The sequence below is a fragment of the Manis javanica genome, chromosome 6 (genome assembly GCF_040802235.1).
Source record: "Manis javanica isolate MJ-LG chromosome 6, MJ_LKY, whole genome shotgun sequence".
NCBI lineage: Eukaryota > Metazoa > Chordata > Mammalia > Pholidota > Manidae > Manis > Manis javanica.
This window is the reverse complement of record NC_133161.1, coordinates 33,346,067-33,367,692: the sequence shown is the minus strand read 5'-3', so window position 1 is coordinate 33,367,692 and position 21,626 is coordinate 33,346,067. Positions and strand designations below refer to the sequence as shown.

Genomic DNA, 21,626 nt, shown 5'->3' with positions numbered 1-21,626 from the left:
ATCCAGAATTTAGACACACAGGCACACTTGGGTATAAAGAAGGTGGGAAAGTTTTCTAGTGGGTTGACATGTTCCCTTCTAAAACTCAGTGTGTGCATGTGTCTCTGTGTGTGTGTGTTTAATTAAAAGGTCCCTGGAAGGCAGAAGGGGGAAATGTATAACAGGGATTTAGTAATCTCTATAACAAGCTATTTTCCTCCCAGATTCAGCATCCCTTTCTAGGTTTCTCTTAATTACCTACTAGCTTCCCAACAAATGACTCAGTAGATTTGCACTGTTGACAGTACCTCATACTCTGAACTTTGATATATAATCCAGCTCTTCCAAGTTTTTACAATCCTGCTTCTTTCCTCAGTTTTATGTTCTTAGAGGGTACAGAACTTACTACTTTATACTAAAATATTAATGGGTGATAAATTAGCAGCTAGTGGGAGATAATGCTCCCAAATAACTATTTTCTTTTTAAATAGAAAGTTTTAGGGATTATTACACCTTAATCCAAATGGGTAAAATTCTAAACATAAACATTTCAGATCCTCATGCAGGTAAATAAAGAAGTAGTTTGGGGCCAGTTCCCTTTTCAGTCTCACTGAGATGTTAAAATAAATAATCGCCTGTGCTTAGGATTTACTCCTTAAAGACAAAGACATGAGTAACATCACCATGAAGTCTTATTATTTTTTAAATTAATTATCCCTCCTTCCTCCCATTTATTCTTTTGTGAGGAGAGTTTTTTTTTTTTTGCACACTTGTATCTGTCCACATCAGAAAATCTCCATAATATCAACAGAGACAGCAGAGAACTGCAGGTTCCAAGGAGAGATCTAAGGGAATCCAGCTGCATTATTGCCTGCCTGGGATATTTCTTTCAGTCAGGAGAAATGTATTAGCGATGTACTACACTGAGGTACTGGGGATACACAGAACCATGAATAAGACAGGCCTGGATCCTGGCCTCATGGTGCTTAGAGACATGTGAGCCTATAATAATGGGATAGTTTGTGTCTCTGTTTGCATACAGAAGCAGTTCCTGACTGCAGCCAGTTGTGCTCTTGAAAGGGGAGGAGAACCCAGAGCATCGCAATGAATTCATGTGCTTACTCTATCCTTGCCTATTATATTCCTCCCCTTTAAAGGCTGCTTTCTACCTACTCTAGGGACTGCACCCAAGTCCAGTGGAAGCACGTCTGAATAGCTGACTCACTTGCAACATTGCCCTGATCTCGGATTGTGTTAGCTCCCTGCCTGTCTGTCCAGGCTTTGTGATTCCTTTGTAGTCACTGCACTCCTAATGGACAAGTGAAAACATCTAGCACATAGCAGATGTGAATGAAGAGAAGATCTTTAGAACTGATAATCTTTAATTAAAAGCATAACAGTCTCTAGATTCACGTCTCAGGACCACATAACACAAAAGTATTTTGATAATGAAATTCAGTTAGTACCTTCTTTCTATAGTAGTTCTTCTTGGATAGAAGCCAAATGGATTAAAGTTGTACCAAATTTGATCATGTACCCGGAGGTATTATCTTTAAGCTTTAGCACATACAATTCAGCTTATGCATTTCTACCAGGAGAGCCAAAATTAATTTAATTTTATGAGGGTCAAGGGACAATTGTAGCATGTGTGTGAGAGGCCTTGGAATGGGGTCAGCTTCCCTGTCATCAAGTATGTCACCAGTGATGATGCTCAAGCTTCCTCATCCAGGGAGACAAGGAGCAGGAGGTAATTCCACAGGAAGGAGCTGGGGAGGACTCAGAACAACCGCACTGTAGGTACCTAAACCCTTCAGAGCTGATCTGACAACAATAGCCTTGTCTAGAGGTCAGCAAACTTTTTCTGTAAACAGTTAGATACTAAATATTTAAGGCTTTGTGGGCCAAAAAGTCCCTGTGACAAATACCCAACTCTGCTTTTGTAGTGAGAAAATAGTCACAGACAAAACATGAGTGAATGAATGTGGTGTGTGACAATAGAATTTTATATGCATGGGAATTTGCATTTTATTTAGTTTTAGTATGTCATGAAATACTTTTCTTCCTTTGATTTTTGCTTTCAACCATTTACAAATGAAAAATCTATCTTGGCTCACCAGGCAAAGCCAACCCCGACCTGAATTCTTCTTCATTCAAGAAGTAGTTACTGACTCCATGTGCCAAGCGCTGTTCTCAGTGCTTGGAACACTGCTGAGCAAACAGAAAACACTTCCTACCCACGCAGAGTCTATATTCCAGATGTGCCCACTGCCACGGCTTATCGTCCACAAAGGAGTCACTATAATGGCACTGGGTGCAAGCGCATGACCCTGTTACAGAATCCCACGTCCACATGCTTCCTGAGCCGTATGCCAATGAAGTTAACATTCTGCAAGTTTGGTTGCACGCAGTCTTTGTCCACACCCTTACTGTAACTCTTCGTGCATTGCATCACATCTCATCTATTCCCTCACCCCTAGCACACTGCCTGGCACAGAAGGGACATTCAGCACCACAGGTAATTGAAGCTAAGATGCTACTGGCATTATTTTATGTACTAAGGGGAAAAAAAAGTTGCCATTTAATTCATGATGGTCATCACTGTGAAAGGGATCTACATTTCAGAGATGTTTAAATGTGAAAAAAGAAATATGAGACTTAGACTCCACGAAATAGGGTAAATATTTCCTAAATAAACTGTGTCTATATCCCCATTCTTTCTTAAAATAAATGATACTGATTTATAATGAGGCACAGGGAAGGGTCAGAATCATAACTAAGGGCTTTGTGAAGAATGTCACGGGTGAGAGTAGCCCGCCTGCACGCCTATGACTGCGGCATTTGTGTGCAGGAGATGATCCCTCCTGCATAAAAGGCCTTGCTTGCTTTCCTGAAGTCTCCAGGGCTGCTTCACATACAGCCTTGTCTCCTTCTTGCCACTCTGGTGGTGAGTGGTGCAGAAACGTTTTAATTAATGGTGAACTTCTCAAAGTTGAAGTGCAAACAATTACAGCTCAATTTTACTTTCGGCCTAATTTTCGTCATTTCCATTCTCTCCTCCCTCCCTATTATATGCCTCCGTTTCACAGTCTGTAAAGCTGGTTAATGGCTCTGCTTGTGAAAGAGAGGGTATTGTTTCTCTCTCCTGCAATTAAAAGCTGCAGAGAGACAAAGACAGACCTCGCCTACTGAACTTCTCTAGAGGAGTCCTTCCTGAAGGAAGACACCCCAGGCTTCTCTAGCTGGGGAATGATTTCTTTTTTCCAGAAAGGATCATGTCTTTCCCATAACAACTGTTTGCACACAATACTCCAAGAAAGTTCATAGCACACATCACAAGTATGTCTGATATGTAAGTGAAGTGATCTGTAGCACTGCTAATTAGACCTAAATTCTTGATTTACTATTTATAAAACAAAATTGATTATTACTTCATCAACAACATTTAAAGCATCATTAAGAGAGGTCTACTCCAGCAGCCTCAGGTTAAATTTTTTAACAAGCACTTTAGTTGCTAATCTGTGTTATTGCCAACATATGTAAACTTCCTAATGCTAATTGCATTCAGCTGTGAATCAAACAATGTCTAATTCTCTTCAGGATTAATTATGCACATGTGCCGCCTGCATTCCTAAACACGGTTCTCATAAATAATAAGAGATATATCTAAGCAGATGGGATTTTTCCAACTAAGTGATCTGTTTATCATGAATAAAACAAATGACACATACTAGACTTCAAATGCAGAGTCACTGCAACTTCACATATTTTCACCATTAATAATTACCACACAATTGTTTGTGTGAATTCATTTTTCAACAATTGAGCAGCAGCCCATGTTTGCTCACATGCTATATTTATCTCTTACGACATTTTAAAAACATTTTGAGCTGAGAAGTAGCAACAGCTCTGTGCCGACTGGGTGAAGATAATTGTACACTGCAAAGATTCAAATTCCGCACTCTCCAGGGAGTCATGTGCAAACAGAGTTTGTAATTAAGCTGATAAAACATTATATAGTCTTCTTACTTTATAGAACAGAACATGTTAGTGGGCATCTTTCCTAGCACAGCAAAACCAGAATCGTTCCAATAGTTTTATTCAATCATTTGTTCCTGCAACAAAGCTAAGTTTGAAAGAAAATGTACATGTGCAAAAGTATATCCTATTTCTGTGGGGTTTTGTTCACTTTCCTAGTGTATCTATGGTATATCCATAGTAATATGAACCAAAGTTGAATTGGGATGCCTTGGCATTCCAGAAAAAATTAAGATATTTTTCTTTAAGGAGTCAAATCCTAACAGCTTCTAAGAAGGGTTGAAAACTTATTACCAATCCTACTGCTTTCTCCCCTCTGTCCTTCTTATTTCCCAGTGAGCAAAATTTCTTTGACTTGTCCATGACCATCTTTATCAGATTTTGCTAGGTAGTGAAGCTACATGATAGATTATTTAAATTATGGCTCTAAAGATAATGTAAGTGTACATAAACTCAGAACACAAAAGACCCGAGTCTGGATCCTGTCTCTACTCCTTACCAGCACTGTGAACTTACAAGTTAGTTAACTCCCTGTGAAATTTATTTTCTTCACCTCTAAAACAGAGATAACACCACTTCCTTTATAGATTGTTGTGAGGATTTATAGTGATCTTCACAGTTTCTAGGCCTAACCAGTAGAAAATGCTCAGCTAATGTTAATTCTTTCCACTTCTTTTCCTTGAGCAACATATCATTTACTTCTTAGAATTCACGTGCAGAGCGTTAACAAAAGGGGACCTGTGGAATTTCCACTGGGAGGCAGAATGAGCAAGAGACTTCTCTGGTACCTCTCAACCTCACCAAAGTTCACTGTTTCCCACCTGGACTGAAAAAAAACCTTCCTTGTCCTAAATGATCCAATTCTTCTTTAGTTTATCAAAGTACATGCACATTTAAAAGCAAAAAGTTTGTGACAAAATAATATGACCTTACATGGTTTTCACAGGAACTCTTAACAACATGACCTATGTGATGTGGTAATGTTAGGCAGAAAGACAAGAGCAGGGTGGAGAGAGAATAAAGCCAGTAAAGCCCACTAACAGGGACTCAAAGAGTTAACCAGATAAAACCAGAGATCCAAACTTGCAGAGTTAATTAGTTAATTAGTAGAAGTTTCAAAGGCCTGGAGTGACTTGAAATGTCCAAATATTCCCCAGATGAGAAACAATTACCCAGGTAAAGAAAAACATCAGAGCACAGCCCGTGTCTTCATTGTACCAATTAGGTAAGGTCTCCAAGGCCAAAGACTTGTCAGTCAAGAACTTTCCTGCCCTACCTTCTGAAGTAGGGTGGGGAAATGGGACAAGGGTCACGCCATTGTAAAATCTACTTACCCTGAGAAAAAGGCCTAGCTTATTCTTAACTTAATCTATATGCTGTTCTTCCTTTTCTTCTGGCCCCTTAATCAATTAAGTAACTCTGACTAGGACAGGAGATAAACCTAGGAGATAGGTAAATTAACCTATGTGGATAATGAATGCCAAGATCTGGACCAACACAGTCACCTAAATAACACTATTCTTAAGATAAAACTTCAAAGGAATTATGAATCACCGGTGTACATCATGCCTTGTGCTGCCCTTACCCAGAAGGCCTTATAAAACCCTCAACCCTGTACCCTTAAGTGTGCCTCCTCTTTGAGGTTCCCTGCACTCCCATCTGAGTGTATACTGTCTTACAGAAAGTACACTTTCTTGTCACGTAAACCCATCATTGCACTTGTCCCTGAACTTTTCTCCATTATAAAGACAAGAACCCTCCAACCTCCACTTCTAGTAGTAAATGTCTTTGCCTCTTTGCTACTTCATTCTATTTTCCAGACTTAAGAACAAGTCTTCACTCGGTCTCTGCTCTACTCCAGGTAAGTAGGGAAGGGCTACTGAGAGCTCTGATTTGGACTTACAAGTTCCCATCGCCTGGGTGACCAGGCCAGGACTGCAGCTGTACAATCATGCTCTTTAGTAGCCTGCCTGTCTATCTTTGGGCAGGCCCACTCTGTTACTCTGGTACATGGTGCAATAAAATTTACTTTGCTTTCTTGACTTTGTTTTCACTCCGATTTCCCCATATCTCTGAACCAAACTCCTTCCCAACAGTAATAAACTAAAACATTGGATTATTAATTTCATCTGCCAAACCTGATGACTTTGGTTATTTGACCTTGTGACAATGACTGTTTCAAACACTTAGAATCATACATCTTGGCTAAGCAATCTGCTAAAGCGCGTCCTTACAGTTTTATGAGGACATTCTAGGATTCTGGAGGGGCAGTGTCTCATACTGCTGGTAAGGAGGCAATGGTGTAACTGTGGCTAATGGCAGAAATAGAACGTAGTGGGGAGTGTTGTTTGGTACAAATCTCTTTGTCTCAAACCTTTCACCAGGAAGCAGTCTCACCCTTTGTCTACAACCCTCACACTGTACTGGGACTTGTACTTTTTACCTCTGCCCTCCAAGTGATATGCAGTCTTTCTACCCTCATTCAAAAATCTGACTCATCTAGATTAACTGGAAACTGACTATTCAGATTCTTCACATATCTAAAAGGTCTTTAAGCAAATTTTTAGTCTGAAAATTCAATCAAATATCCACTAGAAAATCAAAACGAAAAACAAAGCCAAAAGACAAAACAAACAAAAATCTGGATTTAGTCCTGCCAATAACTTCCTTTGCCTGTTGATACTTTTAATACAATTATAATTTATACCTGAGGCATTTATAATATTGAGACATTAAAAAAATGCAATTATATTCAATAGATGCACTTTCCAGGTCAGAAAAGTAGATATTTCAGACAGTTTCCCACCAAATTAAAACTAAAATAGCTGAATTTCATCCTGCCTCAGTCTCCTCATCAGCGAAGTGGTGACAAAACTAGTAAATATCTCGTAAGATGATTTGGAGCATTAAATAAACCAAAAATGATGAAATGCTTACAACAGTGCCAGGCAGTAAGTACTTAATGATTGTTTTCTTCTATTATTGTTTTAATAACTTAACAAATTCAACCAACTGTATATCTTCCACACACTTTTGGCCTTACTATGACTTTTTTATTAATCATGGATTTGAGTTAATAATATAAGAAATAAATAATGCATATGGATTTTTAAAAACCTAGCTGTCCTTAAGATTGAAAAGCATCCAAAAATACAAAAAGAAGAATGAAACACTGGATTAATGAAGGAAATGGTGCTACTGGAGACTCTGATGGCTGCACAATATATCAGCCCCAGGCATTAAGCCCAAAGGCGTTTTTATGTTTTTTCCTTCACTTTTCTCTGGGCTCCTGCCCATATGTAAATTGAAGCACCAGTCCATTCTCCTCCCCATTAATGTCTTTCCACACTTGATAAGGATATTCATGCTGTTCCCTAGGGTTTAATAATTGCCAAAAGATGCATTAGATGATAATATTGATTGTGAGGTACTTTGAGTCACTAAATTCTCTTTTTAACAATTAATTTAATATCCTTCCAGAAACAATTCTAACTGCTTGGCATAGAGCATATGGTACTTAATATTTTACTAACATTTAAACAAATCTAAATTTGCTAGTTTCCTTAAATAGCCTTACACTAAAAATCATTTAATTTCTAAAATGTACATGTGGCAACAAATGCGCTATCTTAAGTAACATGAAGGGTGCATAGGTAGTAGGCTGCAGTCCAACATATTAGATATCCTGCAATGGATGCTAGAGAAATTCTACCTCTTTAGTATCAAAATTTTAAGTCTCAGGACTTGAAAGTAAAAATGGACATAAAGAATTTCACATACAATGTAAAAAAAAAAATGAATGTAGATGAATAAGCAAACTGATTTCTATATGGTCTATTTGAAATACAAAAGAGAAAAGCAAATAAAATTGCCTCAACCTCTTTAGCTTTAACTACCAAAAATATTCTCCGATTGCTCATGAATATTACTAAATTCTTATGTGTGAGGCCCAAGGTTAAAAATAACCAGGTTAAAATGAAACAAAACAAAAAATAATCTTAACTTTCTTTTAAAAAAGAAAACTATTATCAGTTTTGAGTCATCAGGTAAATATATGTTTTCTTTTATGTCCAATAGTGGATTGTACTCTATGATTTCTTAGGTTTCTTCTGGTTTAGAATTCTTTGATTCCTGTTTCTTCTAAAATTTTAAATTTGGATATAAATTTATTTTGGTCAGAATGTAGTATAATCTAATTAATATAAAGTTGGCGTTCCAAATCAATGAGAAAATAGAGATAGACTGATTAAATTAAATCTCCTAATGTTTAAAAATGCGAAAGAAGTCACAACTAGATGAAAAATTAGAATAATATTCAGTAATATTCTTGGGGGGAAGGTTTGGCCAAGCATAATCCAGAGGAAAAAATAACTAAAAGAAGACTAATTATATGTCATTACATAAAAATGAAAAGTTTCTATTTATCAAGCACCATAAATGACCTAGGGAATATTTGTTGGCAAAAGGTTAAGAGTTCTGTTGGATGAAGAATAAGCAATATTTATAAATCAATAAAAGAGACAAATAATACAAACTCTCTGGTAGAAGAATAAGTAAAAGATAGGAACAAGTAATTAATGAGAGAAGAGAAGACAAATAGTTATATGAAAAAATAGCTTCACCTGCAATCTAAGAAATGAGTAAAGAATAAAATTTATTTTGTTCTTTATTGTGATTTTCTGATTAGAAAGAATGAGAAAGAATATTAATATTCAATGTCATTAAGAGACAAAGAAAGGGACATTGCTATATGCTGTTTTTCTCAGTAGAAGCACTATTATCTTGAGGGCAATTTGGTTATCAACATTAATAACCTTAAAAATGTCCAGAACAAGAAGGACAATGAGGAACAGTTCCAGATTAAAGGAGACTAAATAACAATGAACACAATGTGAATCCTGGATTGAATTCTGGGGATAGGAGATGGGGTTGAGGAACTCTAAAGAACATTGCTGGGGCAGTCAATGACATGTAAATATGCACTGCATAATAGATAATAGCAGTCTATCCGTGTTAATTGCCAGATTTTGATAATTTTATTGTAGTCATGGAGCAGAACATCCTTTCTCTAAGGAAAAGGATTCCGAAGTATTTAATGGTAAAAGGGAGGGATTTTATAAACTTTATCAACTCTCAAATGATTGTGCTGTGTGTGAAAGAGAGAGACAGAGAAAAAGAATGCAAAGCACAAAGAAATGGGCATATGGCAAAATGGATGAATCTAGGTAAAGAACATAGAGAAGTTCTTTGTATGATTCCTGCAACTTTTCTGTAAGTTTGAAACTATCAAAATTGAAAGTTAACAACAACATAACAAATTAAAAAATATATACTCAATAACCCATAATTTCATTTCAGGAATTACTCTAAAGGAAATGAAACAAGCACAGATTTGCAGCAAGGATATTTGTCAATCATAGTGTTACTTATAATAGCAATAATTAGAAACTAAATGAATGTGCAAAAAATTCATTAAAAATATTTATTTTATAGGGTGGAATTCATACAGTCATTAAGGTCTTGTTTAAAGAAATGTTTACTGACATGGAAAAATACTCTGAAATGATGTTAATTTTAAAGAACTCTTTAAAACATAAGCACAATAGGTTTTCTTTTTAAATGAATATTAAAATTGGTAGGTATACTAAAAGACAAGTGATTAAGATTGTTTTTTTGTGGCAGTTTATATCCTTTCTGAAAAATAGATCAAATAATTAATGACAGATAAAAAAGGAGATGTGACTGAGACAACTGTCTAGGGTTTCTTTCATTTTTTTTTTCAATATTCACTTTATTCTGGTGCTCTGAAACTAAACCCACAATATCTCCAAGTATGGCTGGAATTCCCCATTCCCTTTCCCCCAGCCCCTAGTAACCTCTAATCTATTTCTGTGTCTAAGAATTTACCTCATGTAAGTAGAATCATACATTATTGTCCTTTTGTGACTGGTTTATTCCACTTAACATAAGGTTTTCAAGGTTCATCCATATTGTAGCGTGTACCAGAATTTTTATTCATTTTAAGGTTGAATATATTCCATTGTATGTATATATGCAGTATTTTGCTTATCCAGTCATCTGTTGATGGACATTGTGTTGTTTCCACCTTTTTAGCTATTGTAAATAATACAGCTAAAAACATTAGTGTACAAGAATCTGTCTGAGTCCCTGCTTTCAGTTCTTTTGGGTACATACCCAGGAGTGGAATTGCTATAATCACGTGTTTAACTTTTTGAGGAACTACCAAACTGTTTTCCACAGGGTTTCTTTCGTTTTGAGAGTATTTTGTTATTCATCACAAGGCTGCACCATGACTTTTGTCAGCCCTAGGAACCTCTGCTTTCTGGGCCCCTCTATAAGAAACTATATGAAAAATTATATTTTACAGTTGTGCTTATATAAAGTTGAATATTATTAAGATTGCATATTAAAATGTTTTATTCTATACAAAAGTCTATTTTTTAAATTCTTATTTTAAAAGAAATTAAAGTGATTTCAAGAACCCCTTAAAGTATTGTGGGCTCTAGGCACTGTTTCCATTGTGTTTAATAGACAACTTGGCTGTAACTCACTTTCTTTGCTGTGCTTTGTTTAGTTGCTGTCTTGTCACACTGGTCTTATTTTCTCCAGCATGTAAGAACATCCTTTACTGCCTGCTTCACACATATCTATTTGCTTATTGATACAGATTCATACCCAGACTCATATCTGAACATGAATGTGTGTCTAGTAGGTATGCCAAAACATCAGCAGAGATCATTTATTTGTGGTAGAACGCTGGATGGTATTTAATGTTATCTGTGTACTTCACTGTTTACCAATTCTCTTCATGAAGCATGTGTCACTTTACTAAATAAAATATTATATATTATAAATAGCTAGAAATATATATTATAGATATATCCATGGAAAGAAAACAATGTAAATTGGTCAAGGTATGATAAGCAAAGTGTCATTTTGGTGATCTTGGTTGGAAAAGGTAGGAAAATGAAGTCTGGCTATTGAGGAAGTGAAACAATATTTTGATATAAAACTATTTATAATAGAACTCACAATTTTGTGTTTATTGTTATTTAAGCCAATTAAGTTTTAATAACATATTCTTTTAATAGACTATATGATTCTGAAGATTACATGATTTATCTTTTCATCTTCTCTGACCAGTACTTTCTAAAAGCTTAGTATGTAATTGCTAGATCTCGCTTGTTAGTGAATGGTGGAATAAATACATAAAAAGTCTATTTACTTTAATACTCTTGTCAATGACCAACATAATCAATAATGGGCAAATCCATTAAAATGGCTGAAAATTCAGGGTCTGTTACACAAGTTGTTATCATAACTTGAAAGACACCTACCATGCTATTCATTCCAACTCCTGAATATCATTGGCACTTAGACTTTTAAAAATTTGTCTTTGGGGATCTACAACACTGCTTAAAAGTTTGTTTTTACTATTTAACAATTATTTTTAAAGTTAAAACATTGCTCATGAAATATGTTCAGTTTATCTAAATAACAAAGTAGTATTACTTCATTTTTTCCATGAAATATTAATGAACATTCTTTTTACCACCTCAATTTATTACAGGGTAGTGATTTTTTTCCTCCAAAACCTCATATTTTAACTTCCAGCATATGAATATTTTTTCTAAGTCTTTATCCAGTCATCCATCAGGGGTTGATAGTTATAAATGCTAGCTTAAATCCAAATGATTTGAGCAGAAAAGAAAAATAAAAATCCATAGTTTCAGATTGGAGAAATATATTTTGCTTGGCAGTTCAAGATTTCATATAACTGAATAATGTAGTATGTCACACAACATAACAAATACAGTGTATATATGTATGTATGTGTGTGTATTTTTTACATATAGATGTGTGTGTGTGTATATATATATATATATATATATATAAAATCTTTGAAATTTTAATGTTCTCTTTGCGCCATACCTTTTAAAATTTTATTTATAACCAGTATATGACATATAAACAATGGAAAGCTTTCAAAAGTGAATTCATTACAGGTATTAAATGTATCCATAATTATACCTTTCTCCATTCACTTGAGGTGACCTGTTATTTGGCACTTTTTGGATGGAAATATTCTTATTCAATTCATGGAATGTTTTCAACTACATTAGTGCTAGTATGTAGTAACTGCCTTATCCAGACATATAATTCTTACAGAAATACTGGAATAGAACTCCATGAAATTAATATTCTGTGTTTCCCCTGCAGACTCTTTAGAAAGAGGAATTTTATATGATTTTTGCAGAAACCTGATATAAGCCTGTATAACTTAAGGATCACATTCACGTTATTTCCCATAATTACTTAGTGCCAGACGAACACCCCATGTACAATGCCATATTTATTTTAGGTGAACTATAGTTTTGAGGTTTTATAATTTCTTTGCGTTATGTGTATATTTAGAAAATATATACATGTGGTTGACAGAAGTTATAACTATTCCTGCTATACAATATAGCCATTGAGCCTTTGTCTTTGAATCATATAAACACAATCTTATGAATAGTTTTAAACTTCAGGAAATAGATTACTTTATCCAATATTTTGAATTTAAAATTTTTATGGCAATATATATCCATACAATATTTATACATGTGAAAGAGATTTGCAATTGCCTGTGTAAGTCTGTATGAATTAATTTATTCATGAAGTTCCCCTGAAAGTCTTCATGATGAGTCCTTCAATGGTGAGGAAAACATGAGGTCATGGCGAGACGGTGACCTAACGACTCAGAACAAGATAACTTTTATACAATTAAATCATTTAATGATATTTTTAATTATGTAAAATTTGAAATATTAAAAGAATATATGAAAAATATATGTAAGTTATGAATAGTGAGAAAAGATCCCCATGAACCTACCACATAACTTAAGAACTAGAATTATTACCATTAGTGTTTCATCTATTTTTGTGTTTCCGTTCCTCTTCCTCCCCCGGGGGGTAATCACTATACTGAATTTTGTGTTTATCTAATTCTTTTAAAAGCAGTTTTATCACAACAAAATATGATATTTAGATTTGGATGCTTTTGAGTTTTACAAAAATGATATAATGTGTGATCATTGGTGCCATTTGTCCTGGCAACCAAATCTGACCTGTGAGTCAAATGTTATATTTTATGCACAGTCTAGTTATTCCACAATGTTTAGAAGACCTGGCAGAATATGTAGTAGTGTGCCTTAGTATCTCAAACAGAGCCTCTAATAATTACCTAAATTTCAGAAACTGGTTATTTGAAGATTATGTTATAAACCTTTAAATGATTAAAAATTCCTTTTAAATTCTAAAGGACTAAAAATAAGTTGTTTCAAAATTATTGTCTTAACTCAGGCTGTCATAACAAAACACAGTGGATTGCTTGGCTTAAACAACAGATACGTATTATCTTACACACAGTTTTGGAGGCTAGAAGTCTTAAGGTCAAGGTGCCAGAGTCATCAGCTTCTGGTAAGAACTTTCTTCCTGGTTTGTAGATGGCTGTCTTCTTGCTGTGTCCTCACATGGTATGGTAGGAAAGAAAGGAGCTGGGGGGAAAGGAAAGAGGCAGAGAGCACTCCTTTATGTTTCTTCATATAAGAGCCCTAATCTCATCAAGAAAGCCCCAGTCTTATGATGTCCTCTAAACCTGATTACCTCCCAAAGTCCTCGTTTCCAAGTACCATTACATTTGGGGGTTAATGTTTCAGCATAGGAATTTTAAGGGAGTGTAAATCAATCCATAGCACTTACATTTGAACTTTCTATTTTAAATTAAATATATTTATATACAATATATAATTAAATACATGTAGTATATTATATACACACATACATATTCATATACAATATGCCTACATATCTGTATCTATAATATTTGACCAAGCAATTCATCATTCTGAACTTGCTTGGCTGGTATAATCCCTTTGAACATTCAGAGCCCCAAATCAACACATCCTATCTCATGAAGCACCTTTACAATATTTCACTCATGACTGACTCTGCTATGGTTGTGCAGATACACTCTTTAAAATATGTCTTTCTGTGTTGAATATTTTTGTTTCATAGAAAAGCAGAATTAGTTATTCCCAGGATCACATGTTTTTGTTATGAGTAATGTAGCCTGCCCCCCTCACCCCTTTTATCACTCCATTCCTCACCTTCTCTACTAAGTACTTAAGATTTCCTAAAATAATAACTCTTCACTGAAACACCCTCTAAATTCATGAATTCTTTCCCCTGTTCATTCAGTTTCTTTTAACCAAGTCATTCATATGCCCCAGAAACACTAAAATATGTATGCTGGGTAAACATGTTTTATTTGCATTTTCAACTATAAATTTCACCTTGTTATCTTTATCCAATGTGCAGTTTAATTAATCGCTGAGAGTGTCTCACTCCCAGGGTTTGTGATTCAGAAGATTTGAGGTAGAACTCAAGAATTTTTATTTCTAGTAAGTTCCAAGGTGATGCCAATGGTGCTAGTCTAAGGAATACACTTTAAGAACAACTAATTAAAGTGTTTTTAGCCTATCCATAATCCATGTCCTTGGAATAATCCAGATCACAGAAAGCTAAATCAGATGATTTTGATTGGTATGTATCCTTGTACCAGAAGGCGATAGTGACACTTTTTAGGAAAATCATGGAGAACCTGCCTTTATAAGCACGTTGGTAGGACATGATATGAATCGATTGGCTACTTTCATACCTTGGCTCTATGTTCACTATGCTGTATGTGTTTTTTCTGTACATGAAACATCATCAGGCTTCAATGACGTACCATGCCTATTGTCATATTTTGAATTGCATGTTAAGGACTTTATCATGTTTCTACCTTTGGGTTGATTCCAAAGAAGCTGAGAGGCAAATCTGTAGTCAATTTCTAATAGCGTATGTAGGGAATTATATTATTTGTGCATTATTTTTATACTTGGCTTTATTTTATTCTATTTACCCTGACTTTTCCTATCATCCTACCAATTCCTCTTATCTTTATGTTTTTCTTTCTAGCATTTTTTGATAGGTTATCTCAGTTACTCTTTTGGAAGAGAGTACTGGTAAAGATTATGAAATAAGTGACTAGCTAAGCAGTCAAAGTGCATGAGAGCACTGATGTCCAATTTTTAAGATAATAAATTTGCTTAGTATATAACATAGTTAATTTGGGGATCTATTATATTTTTCCCTGGATATTACCCTTATTACTTGGTTATATGCCCACTTATTTTTTAACAGTCAGGTTTGTAGTATTTCATTGCTAATTGAGGCTTGCTATGAGTTTCACAGAGCATAAGCTATGATTGTTTTAATATGAGGACATAGCCCACCAGGTCCAGGATTTTCTCTTTTGCAAGGAAACTTGGGAGAGTACTTCATAAATCTAAGTGATTCTGTTTCCTGTTATACATCTGGAACATTGTGTTTATTATTGTACAGAAAACTTAAAAAAAAAGGTGGGAGCACTGTTCATAGTAGATTATTTTTACTTGTCTAAGTATACTGTGTTTAATTAGCAGAGAGGAAAATCGCCAAAACAAATGAGGCAGGGGAGGGGGGCTGTTTTCTGTTGTCGTCTGAGGTCATTTCGCTCACCACAGTGTCAGTGAAATATTCCCCATATATTGCTGCAATCTTGTTGATTCTTTTAAATAAACATTGAATCAGACAGAGGGAAATCATTTTCGTATTTACACAGAAAAAACATATGTTTCCTACCAAAAATTTTGGGAGATCTTTTTTGTTTTAATTGAGGAGATTAATTTACTAGCATGTTTAATGTTTCTCTACATTGTAATTTGTTTTTAATTACATATGAATGCCATATACAGTTCATTGACACTATTAATTCTTGCAAGTAAATTTACTCACCACTCATGTCATTTGTATCATGGGGTATATGTTCCTTGTTAAGTGATTCCTTTCTAATTTCTAAATAATTAGCTAATTAAGGGTATGATCCTAGGGTTCGTACACAAGGATAACACCCACTGGCTTGAAGACAGCAGGACCGGCTTTTACTGTGGTTCACAGTGCTGAGTATCCTCATCATGTTGTTTTCCTAATTAGAGCCATATTCATATTTGCAAATATTCACCTGTTAAATAAACTTGTTCAACAAGCTTGTGGATTTCTGTATTGTGAAGGTGGTCAATGAACTGATGGTAGATTCAAGAGTACCTCAGTGGATTTCACTTAGCTCCACTGATAAACAACCATCACTGTATCCACAACCCTGGCCAGCCAGCCACCTTGCAAATAACTGTAGTTGATCACAGGAGCAGCATTAAATCAAACTAAACACCCCAGCCCAGGAACACCAGCCCTACTACTAATCAGAAAAATGATAATGGTAATGATAATAATAGCTTACATTTTTCTAGCATTTATTATGTCAGACGCTGTTACATATACTATGTATAACTCAGCTAATCATCACAAAAAACTGTTGAAGTTTGTATATATACAAATAATAGTGGGTTAATACAGTCATTATTTTATTTAAAGGGCATCACATTTTCTACTAGTAACAGAGAAATATTTAAATGCACTAGAAATATCAATGCTGAAGAACAATATGCCAAAGTTTGATTCTGACCTGTTCTTTGACATTGAATTTGAAAAGACATGAAGTGATTTCTTCCTCTATCATAATTGATTTCAGTAGTTGATGAGTTTTTAGTAGGATGGACGCACAAGGCTGAATTATGTAGAGTGAACTGTCTATTAAATATAATGGAGAACCTTTCCTCTTGTTCAACTGGGTTGGTAAAGGGGAAATTCTCTGTTGTTTTTTCCTTATGTGCTTAGAGTGAAAAAGACCCCCTGTGCTGTTTAACTTTCTGGTCCATCTTTGATATTTCACACTCTCCTTTCTTGAATTCAGGCCATTCCTTCTCATTTAAGCAAATATGTTAAAGTGTGAGCTGATTCACCTTGTGTCTAGCCCTCTCTCTTTCCCTGGTACTCGATAGGAGAAATCGTCCAACAGCACTTCTGTGAGCAAGCAGCCCCCTTGCAGAAAAACCACAGGTAAGTCCATAAAGACCCAACATATTGCAGCAACACTGCAACACCTTTACAGCCCAGCCTTTACCCAGATGCATGAGTTTTACTTCCCACTCCTTACCTTTCCCACTCCCACCATACAGCCCTACAGTCATCCATTCACACTGGACTGTATGAAGTTCACTGAATCCCAGGCAACCATCTCTTTGACTGTGCTTCTGCTCTTACTTCTGTCTGGCATTTCTCCACCACCTCCTCCCATCATTATACAGTAAAATGCTATTATCTTCATGTCTAAACATCACCTCCTCCAGAAAGTTCTTCTTGAATACCAGAATTATCAGACTCTTTGTGCTCTTTGCTTCAATATCCTTATCCCAATACTTATTCTTTTCTGTGATATATTTATTTATTTACATGAATGACTGGCTGACAGATCAGGAATTCTTTGACAAGAGGACTTACCACATGCACTCATGTAGAACCATCCCCATGCATGCACATGCCTAAGCTTGGCCTAGTGTCACTCTTGCTAATGGAGACCTCAGAGCCACATGTGGGTTAGCAGAGTTGTTGGCTTTCATATGAAGATCAACTTTTATCTTTCTATTTTTATCTTTTTATATCTTTTATCTTTTAATTTCCCTCTATTTTATTTATAAGCAATTCTTAAGTAGTACATTAGCAGTAATGTATTATTCTGCCTTTAGATAACAGCCATTCATCAATAAAATGTAAACTTCTTAAATACAGAGTCCTTGTCTTTTTTATCTCTTATTTATTTTGTGTACTCTGCATACCAGAGTGGCTAAAGAGTGCCTCCGGAGCCAGACTGTCTGGCTTCAAATCTAACTCTGCTTGTACCTAACGGTGCAGCCTTGGGCAAGTTATTTAACCTCTCTGGCCTTTCTATGTCAACAAAATGAGGAAAATAACCACGTATATTTCACAGGCTTGTTGTGAGGTTTGAATAATATGTGTACAACAGTCAGAATAACACCTAGCACAGAACAAGCCCTAGGAAAATGCCAGCTGTTGTGGTTGTGATGATGTTCTCTCTCCTGTACCCCACACGCGCCCACACATTATGCCTACTCTTGGGTTTTTGACGGTCCAGAGGTAACAGAGACTCCCGGAAGACCTGACGAGAAGCTCCCAGAGACAATGCATGCTCAGTTCTAGATGAAATGCACCATGTGTTAAATAGATCTCTGTGAGTGTTCAGAAGCGCTTTTGCTTATAATTATGTCTTAAATGACCTCTATCCCAACTCGCTGTATCGCTTTGTGTTGCTGAGGCAAACTCCACAAAAAGCCTGAGCAAACAGGTAGGCCTTTCCACTTGTACCCTGAATGCACAACTAAATCTAAAGCTAATGAAGTTCATTGAAATTAAAAGCACTTCATATGCCTACAACAGCTCTTTTAATGCAGTTAGGGGTAGAAAATTCGTGGCATTTCATGCCTACTTATATGCTTTTCATGTGAAAAGATACAGTATAATAAAAGTCGAGGATTACTCATGTTAATTTATTATATTTTGCTGATATAGTCACATCAAGGGCTTAAGAAATATACTTCAGCAGCAGTACAAATGAAGGAAGGATGGTTTAAGACATGGCACGTAAATGCTCTCCTTCCTGCCGCTTTTAATGACACTTCATTTAGAAATACACCCTCTTTCATATGGATAACACTCTATTTCAGAGTTAGACTTCTTTGGGAAAGGAAACTATAAAACTCATTTAGCTGGTTGTTTAGTAAAAATTTAACAAAATTATTCTCATGTAAATGTACTGAAATGTAACAAAAAAGAAAGATAGATGCCTTGTAATTCTCACGAGCACTAACTTTTAGAAGAAACCTATTATACATACCAATTCAGTTTATTTAACACATTTTACATAACACGTAAGTAACAAGAGCTTTATTTTATTTTAATTGGATGGGTTTAGTGCCTTTGAAATTATAATTGGAGCGATTTATATTTAAATAAAACAATAAAATCTGTGCTGTCTTTTCACTACAAGAAGGATCTTGGAAATATCATCTTTGATATGAATCAACAAACAAATACTTAGCACCTACACACACAAAACATTAAATTGGGTTGGAGGCAAAGGTTGGAACAGAACCATACCCAGAATTGGTAATCAAAGTAGACACTTCATAAAACCATATACATATGTCAACTTAAGTAATTATGTAAGTCAGTATGTAATGCAGACTAAATTAGGAGTGCAGATAATAAGTGCTAAAAAGAATTCAGAGAAAAATACTGCAGTGGGTTTGAAACAATCGCCAGTCTTCAAAGAGGAGAGACTGTATGAGCTGAGAGTAGGTTATATTTAATAAGCAGAGAAAGGGGAAAAGATATAGCTGACTAAAGGGTGCAATGAGCAGAGGCAGATTAACTGGGAAGCAAATGATGACTAAGGGGCACGGGCCCCTCCCCAGACCTGTGCTCTATGTTACATTCATAATTTTTCTCCCTTCCTTGTTCACTCTCTCCTTTCTTCTTAAAGAAGACCTCACAAGTTGCATAAACTTTAGACCCCACAAAATCTCTATGTTTATCTTGTAAAGAACCAAAGTTGATGGGGGAAATGATTTACTGTTAGGACAATAAATGGACTAATCTTTATTTAGCAGAAGGTTCATGTTAAAGGGGCCAAGGGGAATGAATGGAAGTGAAGGGGTATAGACTGAACGTCTGTTTCTCCCCCAAATTCACATGTTGAAACCTAATCCCCCACATAACAGTATTTGGAGTGATTAGGTGATGAGGGTAGAGCCCTCATGAATGGATTAGTGCCCTTAAAAAAGAGATCAGATTAGAGAGCCCCTTGTCCCTTCCACTACATGAAGCCACAGTGAAAGGATGACCATCTATGAACCAGGAGGTGGGCTCTCACCAGACCCCGGATCTGCCTGTGTCCTGATCTTGTTCTTCCAGCCTTTAGAACTTCGAGAAATAAACTTCTGTTGTTTATAAACCACCCAGTCTCTGGTATTCTGTTATAACAGCCTGAGTGGATTAAGTCAAGTAGGTCAGGCCAAAATTGCATAAGTCATTCCTTTTCACTAAAATACTAAATCATTTAAAAGTCTATCCAATGTGCAATGGAGAACCACCAAAACATTTTAACAAAATTAATATTAATTGAGCTCTTTCTATATAGGTCATAGACTGATCATCATCTATATCTTACGGGCTGTTCCAAAGTCATACATTAAGCAAATGGTGGTGCTGGGACTCTAAAACAGATCTTCTGGCTCTATCCATGTAACATCTTCTCCCTATCCATACAACAGAAGAGCGGAAAGCTGAATCTGGCAGTGACAGCCAGAATTAGGTGAGTGCGACAAGAAGAAAGAAGAGAAAATTCAGGAAACAGAAGAACAGCCACAGATAAGAATCTAAAGAACTGGGTGATGTGAGACATCAAAGCCCTTCCTGTTGTTTGGGAAACATAAAATAGGCAAAAGAAACAAACTTTCAATCAAGTAATGTTGCTGTAAAGACCACTCTGTGTTAAAATCACCCAAATCACTGCACAAAAAGAAAAGACCAAAAATGAACAAAACAAAGAAACAAAAGTTTAAGTTTTAGTTATGCCTAAAATCTCTACTTCTTGGTTTGCTAACATTTTTAACTACAGAAAAATGTCGTAGTCTCTTCCTAATAACAGAATACTGTCTTCAACTTTCACTTGACATTGTTTGTATTTTACTTGTATTACAATTACCTTTGAACATGTTTTACTAGATTATAACTTCCTGGAGGGAAAGGTCTGTGACTGACATGTTTCAGCAGAACTGAACTCACTGCTTTACATGTTATTATTTACTTGTTTAAGTTCATTCTGCTGAAAACGCATACACACACACACACTTGCACACATGCTCCCATTCCATTATAGTCATTTTGATATCATAGAATGGCTTTCTTTATTTTACATCACTTTTCAATATGAAGGAATTGAAGAAGAAAGAGGGTTTAGATTTAAAGATCAATCAGATCACATGATTTTAGAGAAGACAAGCATACTGAATGTGCTGAAGAGAAGCCATTTGGCAGGCTAATGACACAGGGATGTCAAATGGAACCATTTATGCTTTGGATGATTTTATCAAAAAGACTAAATCGTTACTGTTAAACAGTTTCTTTGGTCTCCAATCTCTCTTCCATTTTGTAAGAAGATTGATCTTTCTCATACTGAGTATATTACCCACCTCTTGAATATTATTTATTAACTCTTCACAACTTATAACCTAAGGAAGCACTACAGTAATTAAAAGTGAAGGCCCTGGAGTCACACAGAACAGGGTTCAAATCACAGCTCCATCTTGAACTGACTGGCCTTAGGCAAGTTTTTTTATTGTCTCCGTTTCTGTCTGTCCTTACCTCACTTACACAGTTACAATGAGGAGTAAATCAGATGAGCTGTAAAAATGTGCACAGCACATCTTATAGTCACTATGTATTAATATCTGTAAACATTTTCCAGAGAAACAGATAAATAGGAATGAAGAAGAGAGAGAGACAGAGACTTCAAGGCATTGACTCAAGAGATTATGAATACCAGCAAG

The 21,626-nt window shown here is 35.6% G+C and overlaps 1 long non-coding RNA gene across 1 annotated transcript in view; it reads right to left on the bottom strand.

Annotated features, from left to right (window-relative positions):
* Positions 1–21,626, bottom strand: part of LOC118974139 (uncharacterized) — a 457,532-nt gene that overhangs the window by 25,174 nt on the left and 410,732 nt on the right. Inside the window, exon 6 of the long non-coding RNA XR_012132176.1 lies at positions 13,441–13,574. This is a non-coding gene — a long non-coding RNA (uncharacterized lncRNA). The remainder of the gene's footprint in view (positions 1–13,440; positions 13,575–21,626) is intronic.